Genomic DNA, 13,520 nt, shown 5'->3' on the forward strand with positions numbered 1-13,520 from the left:
ACCCACCCACCCCATTAATAGCATTGCTTAATGGTTAGCTGTTCCCTTTAAAATGTTTTATATGCATTTCTAAGGTGATTTAACAATATGAAATATTTAAAAGTTTAGTAACTGACAGTTTTTGTACAAAATATAGGCAAAATAAATTCTGCTAGTTAAAATTTTAGTTGTGTAATTATTTAACAAACTATAATTAGAAAACCCTTTGAGAAAGAAGGCCCCAGTGGGGCATGCAGGGAGAGGTCAGTCCTCCTCCTCCACCAGGAAGCTCTCTCGCAAGGCTTCCCGGATCTGGACGGCCCCCCGCTGGGCTTCCCGGATGGCGGCGGTGCGGGGCTGACTGTAGTGTCCAGCCATGCGGTCAGCCTCAGTCATCCAGGCTGGCAGGAAAGCCTCCCCCTTTCGCTCACACAAATTGTGGAGCACACAACATGCTGCCACCACGGGAGGGATGTTGTGCTTGGCCAGGTCCAGACGGGTGAGGAGGCATCAAAAGCGGGCTTTCAGTCGCCTGAAGGCCCCCTCCACCACAATGCGGGCCCTGGTCAGCCTGGCATTGAAGGCCTGGTGGGAGGGATTGAGGTGCCCCGTGTAGGGCTTCATGAGCTCGGTGGCCGACGAGTGCCATACCTGCATGAGCACCGCTCCGACGGTGGATCTCCCCACACCGAACTGGTTCCCGACGGATCGGTAGCTGTCCGGCGTGGAGAGCTTCCATAGGGCGATGGCCACCCGCTTCTGGAGGGGGATGGCGGGCCTCATGCGAGTGTCCCTTCTGCGCAGGGCAGGGGCGAGCCACTCGCAGAGCTCCAGGAAGGTGTCCCTCCTCATCCTGAAGTTCTGTGTCCACTGTCGGTCCTCCCAGCGCTCCAGGACGATGCGGTCCCACCAGTCGGTGCTGGTGTCCAGACGCCAGACGCGGCGGGGCATGCTGGTGCCGGGGCGCCGCTGTGGCTCCTCCACGGCCCCCAGGGTGGCCAGGCGGAGAGGCAGGGGGCTGACGTGCACCAGGTGGTTCCAGGCAGCCTCGAGCCATTGGTGGCAGGCTTGCAGCAGGAAGTCCAGAAAGTGCACCAGAAGGTGCAGGGCGAGCCGTGGCTCCATGTTGCCACCTGCGGCAGCCCCCCCGAAGGGAAGCACCGACACAGACGGGCACAGAGACCAACGCTTTGCTGTCCCTCGGCGAGGTTGGCAAGCAAGCAGGAAAAGCTGAGAACCGGCTGTCCGGGGGGGGTCCCTTTAAGCTCGAGCCTCAGAGATAGCTTCAGACAGCAGCCACACAAAGCAGCTACTGACCTGATGCCCTGCCAGAACCGGTTTCAGCTGCCCTTAAATGCCCCCCTGCGTCCAATCATTGTGGATGCGCTAGTTCGAATTAGCAAAACGCTAATTTGAACTAGTTTTTAGTTCTAGACGCGTTAGTTCGAATTAGCTTAGTTTGAATTAACTAATTCGAACTAAGTTAGTTCGAATTAGCGCTGTAGTGTAGACGTACCTCTTAGCTTTAGCTTCTCCTAAGAACAGTACATCCCATTCAAGAATTGAGGAACCTGGACTTACATTCCTGGGCATGTGAGAGGCAGGGCATATCCTTAGTCTCTCAGCACATGGTCATCAAGGATTTTTTTTTTTTTAATAAAAAATCTTTGAGTATATTTGTCTTAGGGTATGTGTCCTGTCATATCCCCATGGGTCCTTGCATACTCTGAGTAGACTAATTATGGATGAGAACTTTATTATCTTCTGGTCAAATTAATTAACGAGCCTATAACCCGAATTTTACAAATTAATATTATCATCCTAAATCAGGCAATACACTGATGTCAGTGGAAAATGTGGATGCACAAAATTATGGGCTCAAGCTCCTGCTTTGAAGAATAAGGCAAGTATCACATACTACGTGCATATTCCATTAGTTGTTGAGACCACTTGCAACTGAACCATTGCAATTGATACTCAGGAGCTGATGGTATCTGGTGCTATATTTAAACCACCAGATACCTTTAAGTGCCAGATAATTGTGATATGATTTTTTTAAATACATTTTCAGTACCAGTTAATTTCATGTACTCTTCGTCCCCTCCCCACTGCCAGGTAAGTCACTAACATGGAATTACCAAATAGAGACAGTCACTCAGAGCCTAGAGAATACTTAAGAGAATCTTGGCAAGCCAATAACAATCAGTACATGGGATGGTGTGTGCACATTTGTCCAATGAAAGGCTCTGAGGAAAGGAATAGGTTCAGAACACCTCTCTGCTGTGTTGAATAAATAAAGGTCCCTGTTGTGCAACCATTAGATGTCTGGATATCTGTGATATTTTGCAAATTACTCAGGCCGGTAAAGGTTCTATCACAGCTTGCCCTGGAACCTTGGGTGCCTTTATGCTATGTAGTTTTAGTTAAGAGACCTGACACCAGGAGCCTGGCTGCAAACACCAGACTAGTTATTCCATGCAGGGTGACACCAACAGACCTTCCAGTCCTGAGTCTCCTCAAAATCATCTGTGACGTAGTGGGGGTACTTGCTGGGCTGTGGTGACCTCTGCTGTCTGGAGCAAGACCCAGCAGGGAAAACCTCACTATGCAAAGGTGATGCCAAACTGATTGAACCAGATACCCCCCATGGAGAGGAACAAAGGAAGGTGGAGGCTGCCCTGGCTGGGGGGCAGGGCTGGAGGAGAGTGAGTTTAGTTGCGGGCTGGGAGCATGGAGGAGACAGCCTAGGGAAAGGGGCTGGAGTTTAGGGGCCCAGTCTCCCCCATCTCAAGGGGGCCTGAGGCATCCTAGCTCAGCTCTGTGACCAGATTCCATCTGTGCTGTGCTGTATCCTGGAGAGGCAATAAACTTCCTCTATTCCACCGGCTGGTGCAGTCTGTTTGTGCCATTTCGGGGTGCAGGAGACGGGGGACCCCCAACGCGCCGTCACATCATCAGCCCCAAGTTCTTACCTCTGATTTTCCCCTTTGGTTTGTCACAGTTAAAAATATGAAACCTCCCTTCCCAATGATCAGTTCACTTTGTTGTGCAAACAGTGGAGTGTTTGTGGCAAAGACCCGCTTGGGGTAAAAGTTATACATATTTACTAGAAAAAAAATCACAGATTCAAAGATAAAATAGCAAAGGAGAGCAAATATGTGCAAGTTATTCAGGAGAGAAACATAAAGGCACAACCACAGCCTTTACATTTTTCAGAGCTTTTTCTACATAAAAGTTACTTATTGCTTTTTGAACAGTTTCCCAGAATATCTTCTGCCATAGACTGTTTCACAGGAAGCTCCAAGTGACTCTGCCTCAGTTTCTGGATGATTCAGTTTCAAGCCTCCTTTTTAAGAGGCTCTTCCTCAGTTCCCTCTTCCTCCCTCGCCCCTCCCCGCCGCCCGCCGACTTTTCAGTACATGGTGACTGATGTTTATTCAAAGTGTGGAAATCTCTTAACTTGAGAGCCTGGATGTCACAATTGTCTCTTCCTGGCTGAACAGTGGGTCTCTATTTTGAGCCAGTTTTGTATAAACACCTGATTCAAACTGTTCCTTCCTGCTGTGAGAATGAGTTCTGAGCCCAGTGTTCCATAAACATAAATACACACATGCATTACCACAGTCTGCATACATCTTATAGTGACCTCCGGGTTCAGAACATTACAAACTTTCATTAAACACCTTTCCTGATACAGTTTTGTAATGCAAAGACAAAAAGAGAGGCAAGAATAGTTGATAAAAGTAAGTTTTGTAGTTATATTGGCACAGGTGAGCTGTAAATGGAGATTTGCAGAAGGATTTAAAGAGTTTATATTTACTGGGAGCTCCTTTCATGTGTAGCTGGGAGTAGCAGAAGAGAAAATAAAATGATGCTTATGGAAATATTTGACTAATGGACCATAAAATCTGGCATCATAAGGGGAACAGAGGCAGGATATTGATGGCACAATACTAAGCATGAGATAATAGGGTAAGAGTAAAACATGAAAACCCTTAAAAATCCAGACAAGTATTTTGTGCTTATTGAAGTGGAAAAGAAAGAGCCAGTGAAGAGAGGAGTGGCAGGACTGTGGCAGAAGAGAAACCAGAATTGGGGGTGGGCTGGAGTGGCTACATTCTGCTACAGCACACTGATTGAACAGATTCTGCATGCAGGATTCCTGTGTAGAGCTTTAGACATGTCTCAAGGTTTAAAGAAACACACAGACACAGCAGTACTACAAGTGGTGACTCCAAGTGCCTTCCCTCTGAAATCATCCCCTTTGGATAGAATCATAGAATCATAGGGCTGGAAGAGATCTCAGTAGGTCCTCACTAGTAGGTTATATTCATATTCCCAACAGTTGTATATTGTACAGTATTTATAAAATACATTTATTTTTAACTGTGACAGGTGTCAATACTCCACCGGTATTTTCACAGAGTCAAAGATAATGATGGTGTCACTGCAGAAATGAAAAAGTGAGGTGATTCCAAGACGACAAATTCCTTGTGCACACACAAACCTGGGGAATCTGCAAAGAAAGTAACTGGTATGATTTTCAAGTCAGTGGGACTTGTGCTCCTAACTCACTTGGACACCTTAAATCTCTCACCCAATGTGAATATCTGTTTTTTCTAGCTCAGTGTTTATCAAACATTGTATTCATCAGTGGAAATCAGTGGGAAACATAATTTACAAGAAGAACAAACAGCTTATTGTGATATAATTTTTTTCTCATTATTACCACCCCACTTACGGAAGAAAGGATTGCCTAGCAGTAGCTATTAGTGATTTTTAAACAATCATTTTAAAGGTCATGGATATAATGTATTCAATTATGCTGCTACTCAAATGGCACAAAATTTATCTTTTCACTAAAATATTGATTACATCTCTGGTTTTGCCCTATCAATGTAAACAAATGGAATTCCTTGTCATTTTCCACAGTCTTAGATCATTTAGGCTGTGTCTAGACTGGCCAGTTTTTCCAGAAAATCAGCCGCTTTTCCGGAAAAACTTGCCAGCTGTCTACACTGGCTGCTTGAATTTCCGCAAAAGCACTGACTTCCTACTGTAAGAAATCAGTGCTTTTTGCGGAAACACTATGCTGCAAATTTTTGCGCAAAGGGACCAGTGTAGACAGCTGAGATTTGTTTTCCACAAAAAAGCCCCGATCGCGAAAATGGCAATTGGGGCTTTTTTGCGCAAAAGGGCGTCTAGATTGGCCACTGACGCTTTTCCGCAAAAAGTACTTTTGCGGAAAAGCATCCGTGCCAATCTAGATGCTCTTAAAAGCATTTCCGGAAAATCATGGCAGTCTAGACGTAGCCTTACTGTTTAAGAACCATCCGTGCCAATCTAGATGCTCTTAAAAGCATTTCCGGAAAATCATGGCAGTCTAGACGTAGCCTTACTGTTTAAGAACTCCAGAGAAGGGAAATAATGTGGTTGCCTGTGAAATGGAGAAACTGGAGACAAGCAGCTGCAGTGGCATTTAAGCACTGTTTGCAAGGGATGAAGGAACTGAGATGTACTCTTTGGTGGTGAATTGAGGTAATTTCTACACTATTACACCAAGATGATATAATTAGCAGGCTGGCTGCCACACAATGGTCCATCTGGATTTTTTCAAGGTTTCCTGTACATTGAGACATAAATAATTGCAATAATTAAGCCCAGAGAAGGTCAAAAAACATGGATCGCTGTGGCCTGGTCTCTCTCTGTTATGCATAGCCCGCTGATTAGCCACAAGTGAGTTTCCAGTAGTCATCATGACTTAGGTCTTTAAGAATAGCAAAATGTTGAGGTGGATCAAAAGGCTGTGTTAGTTATTAACTACTGGAAGACTTCCCTGATAGAGGGTAGTGATGTAGTGCCATCTAGTTTTTCATAATGCTGTTCCCATCCCACCGGCAGCACTTCTGTTTAATCAAAATGCCATTTTAGATAGCAGTGACGGAAAATAACCCCATTTAAAATGATCTTTTATAAATTAAAAGTGATAACTGTCCCTTAACATTGTCCCTTTATATTATAGCACAAACTCAGTTTTTCAGATAATCCAGAAACCCTTCTTTAGATGTTTTCATAGATTAACTGGGAAATCCTGTCTTCTTTCAGCATAAGGTGGTGCATATATATAGTTTGGCACACATCACAAAAGGATTTTCAAATACTATTTTTTCCTTTCTTTATTTTAACTAGTCAGTAAGCTAGAGATCTCCAAGTCTATTTGGACAGGTGATCAGATCTGAACTGCCTTTGAGAGCTACCCACTGTTTCCTTGCTGATGGAATGGGAAATTTTTAGAAATTTGACCATGTGTATCTGGAACCTTCTATTATCAAACAGTTCTCAATGAACAGAGATTGCAATTAGCCCTTAGTGACCTGCAGAGTGAATTCATCTGCACATGATTTATTTTCTGCCTAATGTAGGGGTTGGCACATGGATAGTACGTTTGGCACAGCCATTGACCATTCCAATTTCAAATCCTAACTGTGGAAGGCTTTTTTTTTTAAATAAAAGGAGCAATACATTTGTAAATATAAGGAAAGATCTTGAACTGAAATAAATCATTTAACTGAAGTCAATGTAACAATACCAGTTTTTAATAACTTAGAATCTAGCTCCAAAATTATACAGAACATAGACACATTGATTGGTCTTCATGATTTGTAATGAATAATCTCTACTACAAATGTCTGATATATTAATTATACTTTAAAGAACATACACTTAAAAAGCAATATATACTTTGTAGTTTAGTAATTGTTCTTTGTGTACAGAAAGCTAACATTACACATAGTATGTTGTACTAATTAATTATCATAGAATTATAGAAATCTATGGCTGGAGGCTATACTGTAGCAGGACCATCCCTGACAGGTATTTGTCTACCCTATTCTTAATCTCCAAAGGTTATTCTAGGCCTTAAACTCCCTTATAATTAACTTTTTTTCCCTAATAATTAACTTAATTTTCCCTTGCTCCAAATTAAGCCCATTTCTACTTGTCCTACCGTCTGTGGGAATCATAGAATCCTAGAACTGGAAGGGTCCTTGAAGGTCATCAAGTTCAATCCCCTGCCCACATGGCAGGACTAAGCACTGTTTAGATCATCCTTGATAGATGTCTATCCAACCTGCTCTTAAATATCTCTAGTGATGGAGATTCCATAACCTTCCTATGCAATTTATTTCAGTGTTTAACCACCCTGACAGTTAGGAAGTTTTTCCTAATGTCCAACCTAAACCTCTCATGATGCAATTTAAGCCCATTGCTTCTTGTCCTTCCCTCAGAGGCCAAGGAGAACAATTTTTCTCCCTCTCCTTGTAACTCTCTTTTAGATACTTGAAATCCACTATCATGTCCCCTTTCAGGCTATGTCTACACTATAGGCTTCTTGTGCAAGAAGCTTTTTGCAGAAGAGATCTTCTGCAAAAACTTCTTACACAAGAGCACGTCCACACTGCAATAATGCATCGAAAAAGTGATTCGCTTTTGCGCAAGAGAGTATTGAAACTGCATGGACACTCTCTCGAAAGGAAACTTGGACTGCTATTTACAGAATGGCCACCAGGGCACTTGTGTTTTTTTTCAATTGCCTGTTTTTCTGCAAAAAAACCCTGTTCCTCGTCTACACACACCTTTTTGTTCAAGCACTCTTGGTCAAAAAGGAGTTGTTCCTCATAGAAAGGGGAATACTTACTGTGCAAAAACCCCTCTGTTCTTTCAATTTTTTGTGCGCAAAAATGCTCTTGAGGTATGGACGCTCTGTGAGTTTTTGTGGAAAAACAACTGTTTTTCCGCAAAAACTCTGTAGTGTAGACATAGCCCCAATCTTCTTTTTTAAACTAAAGAAGCCCAATTCTTTCAGTCTTCCTTCATAGTTCATGTTTTCTAGACTTTTAATCATTTTTGTTGCTCTTCTCTGGACTTTCTCCAATTTCTCCACATCTTTCTTAAACATCTTTCTTGACGTGTGGTGCCAATACTCCACTGGACACAATACTCCAACTGAGGCCTAATCACTGCTGAGTAGAGCAGAAGAATGACTTCTCATATCTTGCTCACAACACTCCTGTTAATGCATCCCAGAATCATTGTTAACTCATGTTTAACTTGTGGTCCACTATGACCCCTAAATCCCTTTCTGCCGTACTCCTTCCTAGGTAATCACTTCCCATTCTGAATGTATGAAACTGATTGTTCCTTCCTAAGTGAAGTACTTTGCATTTGTCCTTATTAAACTTCATCCTGTTTACCTCAGACCATTTCTCTAGTTTGTCCAGCTTATTTTGAATTTTGACCCTATCCTCCAAAGCTGTTGCAACCCCTCCCAGCTTATCATCTGCAAACTTAATAACTGTACTCTTGATGCCATCATCTAAATCGTTGATGAAGATACTGAACAAAACCGGTCCCAAAACAGACCCCTGCAGAACCTCACCTGCCATGCCTCTCCAGCATGACTGTGAACCTCCAATAACCACTCTCTGAGAATGGCTATCTTGCTAGTCATGCACTCAACCCACAGTAGGCCCATCCAGGTTGCATTTCCCTAGCCTATTGACAAGAAGGTCATGTGAGACAGTGTCAAATACCCCACCAAAGTCCAAGCACACCACCACTTCTATCCCACTCACATGGCCCGACATCCCATCAAAGAAAGACATCAGATTGATCCAACATGATTTATTCCTTACAAATCCATTCTGGTTGCTATCAATCACCCCATTATCTTCTAGATGTTTGCAGATGAATTCCCTAATTACTTGCTCCACCATCTTCCCTGGCACAAGTTAAATTGATTGGTCCACAGGAATGGTTATTATGGAACACACATAGGAGATCCATTGTGTAAGGCACTGTACAAATACCGAGTAGTAGACACTCTCTACCCTAAAGAGATAGAAAGGGATATCACATGCCTATAGCATTTCTTGTCTATTAGATGGAGAAGATAAGAGCCTCAATCCTGCAAATACTTTAACACGAGCATCATTCACCTAATCTTAATTCATTGAACGCTGTGCGGTATTTACTACCACTGAAGTTAATGACAAAATTTCTTTTCGTGTGAATGGTGCAGGATCAGGCCCTTTGCAATTCCTTGTATGAGCAAAGTTTTTCTTTCCCCACATTCTCAAAACTGAGCTTAACAATAATTGGGGCAATCACATATACCTGCTAATATTGGAAATCTTTAAACTGGGGCATTTTGAGAGAGAAATCAAGGAAAAACCTTTTAACAATCAATGTACTAGAGTTAGGAGAGCTTTTTGGAGACAGAATTATAACATGTGAACTATTGTGCTAAAAACTGTCCCTTTTAAATAAGGACAGTCTAAAAAAATTAGTAAACATGTACAACTACAGGTCACTGGCATTAACTTAAAAATAGATTAAAGCAATCATAAACATTTTAAGCAAACTGAAAAATAAATTAAAGCAAAGCAGTCTACTGGATGCTTCTGAATAGCTACATCAAAAAACGTGCATATTTTTTTCGTTGACCCTTCTTATCACAAATATTTTTACATCCTATAGACATTTAAGATTTTTTTTCTTCCTATAGCTCAGAAGTCTCGTGCATAGAAAGCATGATATTTGCTTGGTTGTTTCTTCTTTTCACATGTAGGGTCATTCAGCCTATCATTATGAATACAAATTCTTCTTAGTTCTTTGAAAAGGACAGGAACTGAGGGGTATGCCAAAAATAATGAATGTCAAATGTGTCCTGTAGCTAAAATAATGCCTGGTTCCTCTGCAATGTAGAACTCCAGCTTGGCAGAAGTCATCCGGTTTGTAAACCTTGCCTTACTTTGAAAATCCATATCCTATCATGAAAATTGCTTTTAACTTTGCTTACAATTTGCAGATAATGCAGATTTGATATTATTGTAACTGCTGACATTAATTTGTCACAGGTTTAGGGTTCTCTCATACTACACATTTTCTCTTTCCTAATAAAAGGAGCTAGCCACACAGAATGTTGCACCTTCAATTTTCAGTTTAAGAATTAGGGGAAACTGGAAAATCAAATAATCAGATAAAATTAGGGAAATCCAATGCACATTTGCCATGGGATGGGCACAATACTTGTGGAGGCAGAATTCCAGTTCAATATGTTTTACCATGGATGCATCACATATTGTGCAGCTATAATAAATTTTCCTATTTGACATATGTGCTACCAACAATTCCAATGTGAAAATTAGAAGATATAATTCTGTATTCCTCAAGCCCTCTCAAGGTGTACTCCTGAACTTGTTCCAAATTCCATCTTCTGAGGAGTCACCTTAGCTCCCTTTAGCAACGTGGGACAAATCCTGCTCACTTTACTCACTCTGTGCCATCTCTGGATTACTGTCTCCTGGGAGTGACCCCTTCTCCTATATATCAAGGAATGTATCTTATGTATTGCCTGTTTTTCAGCAAATCATACCAAGTAGGTTGCTACTAGAAAGCAAGCAGGTGATGTATATGTTGAAGCAACATTTATTCAAAGTTTGGTGTACTACAATGCATATGTATTATATTGAGTCATGGTTGTGAGACAGTACCCACAGAGGCTATGTCTAGACTGCAAGCCTCTTTCGAAAGAGGCTCTTTCAAAAGATACTTTCAAAAGAGCCTCTTTCGAAAGAGAGCGTCTAGACTGCACGTTGAACTTTCGAAAAAGCGGCTTGCTTTTTCGAAAGAAAGCATCCAGTGAGTCTGGATGCTCTCTTTCGAAGAAGCCCTATTTACATTGAAGAACGCCTTCTTTCGAAAGAGGAACTTTCGAAAGAAGGCGTTCTTCCTCGTGAAATGAGGTTTACCGCCATCGAAAGAAAAGCCGCGTTCTTTCAATTTAATTTTGAAAGAACGCGGCTGCAGTCTAGACGCAGGTGAAGTTTTTTCAAAAAAAGGCTACTTTTTTCGAAAAAACCCCTGAGTCTGGACACAGCCTCTTAGAGAGAGAAATAAAAAGGTTTTCCCTATAGCTTTCCTAGATTTGTTGCACTTTTTAGTATGATACAAGAACAAAGGCACATTCCATACAGTCGAAAGACATTTTATTTAAAAGGTAAAGGAAATGCACAGTTAGCCTGTGGAGCTCAATGCCACAGGATATAATTGAGGCCAAGAGCTTAGCAGGTTTCAGAGACGATTCGAGATTTATATGGATAATGAGAACATCTAGAATCACAATGATAAGGATTAAAGCACTAAACAAAGGAATAATAATTAATAAAGCTAGTCAGGGTTGTGTCCTTATGTTCTGATGCAACAAGCCAACCTGTAACTGGAAGGTTAGAAAGAAATTTATCCTGTGACAAGTAGCTTACTACAAGTCTCCTTATACCTTATTCTAGAGTACTGAGTAATGGCAGAAACAGGATATTGGGCTATCTGGACCACCATTCTGGGTAAGATATTGCTTATGATTACGTGGTCCTATTTTCCTGAAATGTCAGTGTTCATTTTGTCACGTACAGTCCACTTCTGGTCTTCCCCAATTGGTTCTTATTGCAGTGTAGCCTATCAAGTTACTTTCCTATCATGCTAATAATATGGTTGTGTTAATTTAGATTAATTAGGTAATAGTTAAGAGCTGTAATGCAAGAAATCTGCTAAAGGCTGGTCTGCAGCACAATGTGCCCTGCACACCCAGTGCCTCAGACTGGAGCAACTGGGGTGTGTGTGGCCTATTTACTTGGCCAGAGGGCTACACTCAGGAGAGTGGGAGGCAAGCGTTGCAAAGCTGCTCTCAGCTTTCCCTCAGGCCCTTTGTGTTAGCTTGACTGATGTCTGGGTTCAGGTGTAATATACTAGGCCTTATGTCTGCCCATTGCCATTTGTGAAGGCCCACTGAATACTAGCACAGTAGCACTCAACTCCTTGGGGTGGCTTTGCTATTGACCCCTCTGGGTACAGGTTCAATCCCTTTCTTGGCTGTGGCCAGGGCATGCTTGTAAATAAGGCCGTGTCCAGACTCAGGGTTTTTTTCGGGAAAAGTAGCCTTTTCCCGAAAAAACTTCCCCCGCGTCCAGACTCAAGCCGCGTTCTTTCGAAATTATTTCGAAGGAACGCGGCTTTTCTTTCGATGGCGGTAAACCTCGTTTCACGAGGAAGAACGCCTTCTTTCGAAAGTTCCTCTTTCGAAGGAAAGCGTTCTTCAATGTAAAGAGGCCGTCTTCGAAAGAGAGCATCCAGACTCACTGGGTGCTCTCTTTCGAAAAAGCGGATTTCCTCTATCGAAAGATCCGCCTGCAGTCTAGACGCGATCTTTCGAAAGAGGCTCTTTCGAAAGATGCTTTCGAAAGAGCCTCTTTCGAAAGAAGCTTGCAGTCTAGACATAGCCTAAGAGTCTAGCAAGAGCCCCAAATGAGTGGTCCTGCTGCTTGTACCTGTGGGCATATGCTGCTTACCTCCTCCCCTCCCCACACACAGTCAAACACAAGCCTGTTGGTGCCATGTACTGAGTAGGCTGTGTGGCAGTCCAGATGCCATTAGGCGTAGGAGTAGCATGGGTGCAATACAGCCCAGCCCAAGGGTTATCTGGTGAATCAGGTTCCCCTGCAGTGCAGTGGTTCCTGTTCTAGGATATAGCAAAATGGTTCAGCCTCTGAATGCACTTTCCAATGAGTGCCATGTCTGCATTACAACCAATTAGAGAGCAGGATTGCATTTGAATGAAAAAAAACACATATAAGCTCACAGTCCAGGTCAAGTAATATGAGGCTATATTTTATCTTTTGTCCATGCTATAACCGTTTGCAAGATCAGCAGAAGCTAAGGTTAGCAGATTTCCATGGTTGAGACATGATCTCACCCAGATACAAGTCATAGCTTATTTATGGTTTCCAGGGACTGAAAAGGGGAACTTAAGTCTGGGACCTTTCACCCACATAGAATAGTAGGAAAAATGCCCTCAGACTAAGCAGGTGCATCATTATATAAAAGTCCCAAAATACTTGGTTCAGGCTGAGTTGAGTAATCAGGACACAGGATGTGATAGTTGACCACATAGGCCCATAGTAACAAATTGCTGTATATGATAATAAATTCAGAGCAATGAAACATTGACCTATAGGAAAAGAACACTTCAGCATTAGAAATATCCCTTCTGAATATGCATTAAACATGTTATCGTCAGTGTCACATAGTATAAAAGTGGGACCCTAGCTGGGGGCGATAGGGAGGAGAAGATGTAGTCCTTGGGAGGGCCAGAATCATGGCCCCTGGTGATGGGGAAGGTGAAGATAATGAGAAAGATGATGGGCTATCACCTAAGATTGTTCTGGAAGGAATGATGTAAGTATATGGTATGGAAATATGGATGTACATTCCCTATCTTATGAAATTGGGGTGTTTGTGACTGTGCTAACTATATTAATTAACTATATTTGTAAATATTCATGAGTTTCTATAGTGTGAGTGTTGCAACTTTGCACATCGTAGAATAATTGAATAGCGAGCCTGATCCTGGGACAAAGAACCTGTCAACTCTAAAGGTGGGTAATTAAAAATTTATATGTAATCTTAGATCAGGCAACAGTAGCCAC

Source organism: Pelodiscus sinensis, chromosome 5 (assembly GCF_049634645.1).
Source record: "Pelodiscus sinensis isolate JC-2024 chromosome 5, ASM4963464v1, whole genome shotgun sequence".
Lineage (NCBI taxonomy): Eukaryota > Metazoa > Chordata > Testudines > Trionychidae > Pelodiscus > Pelodiscus sinensis.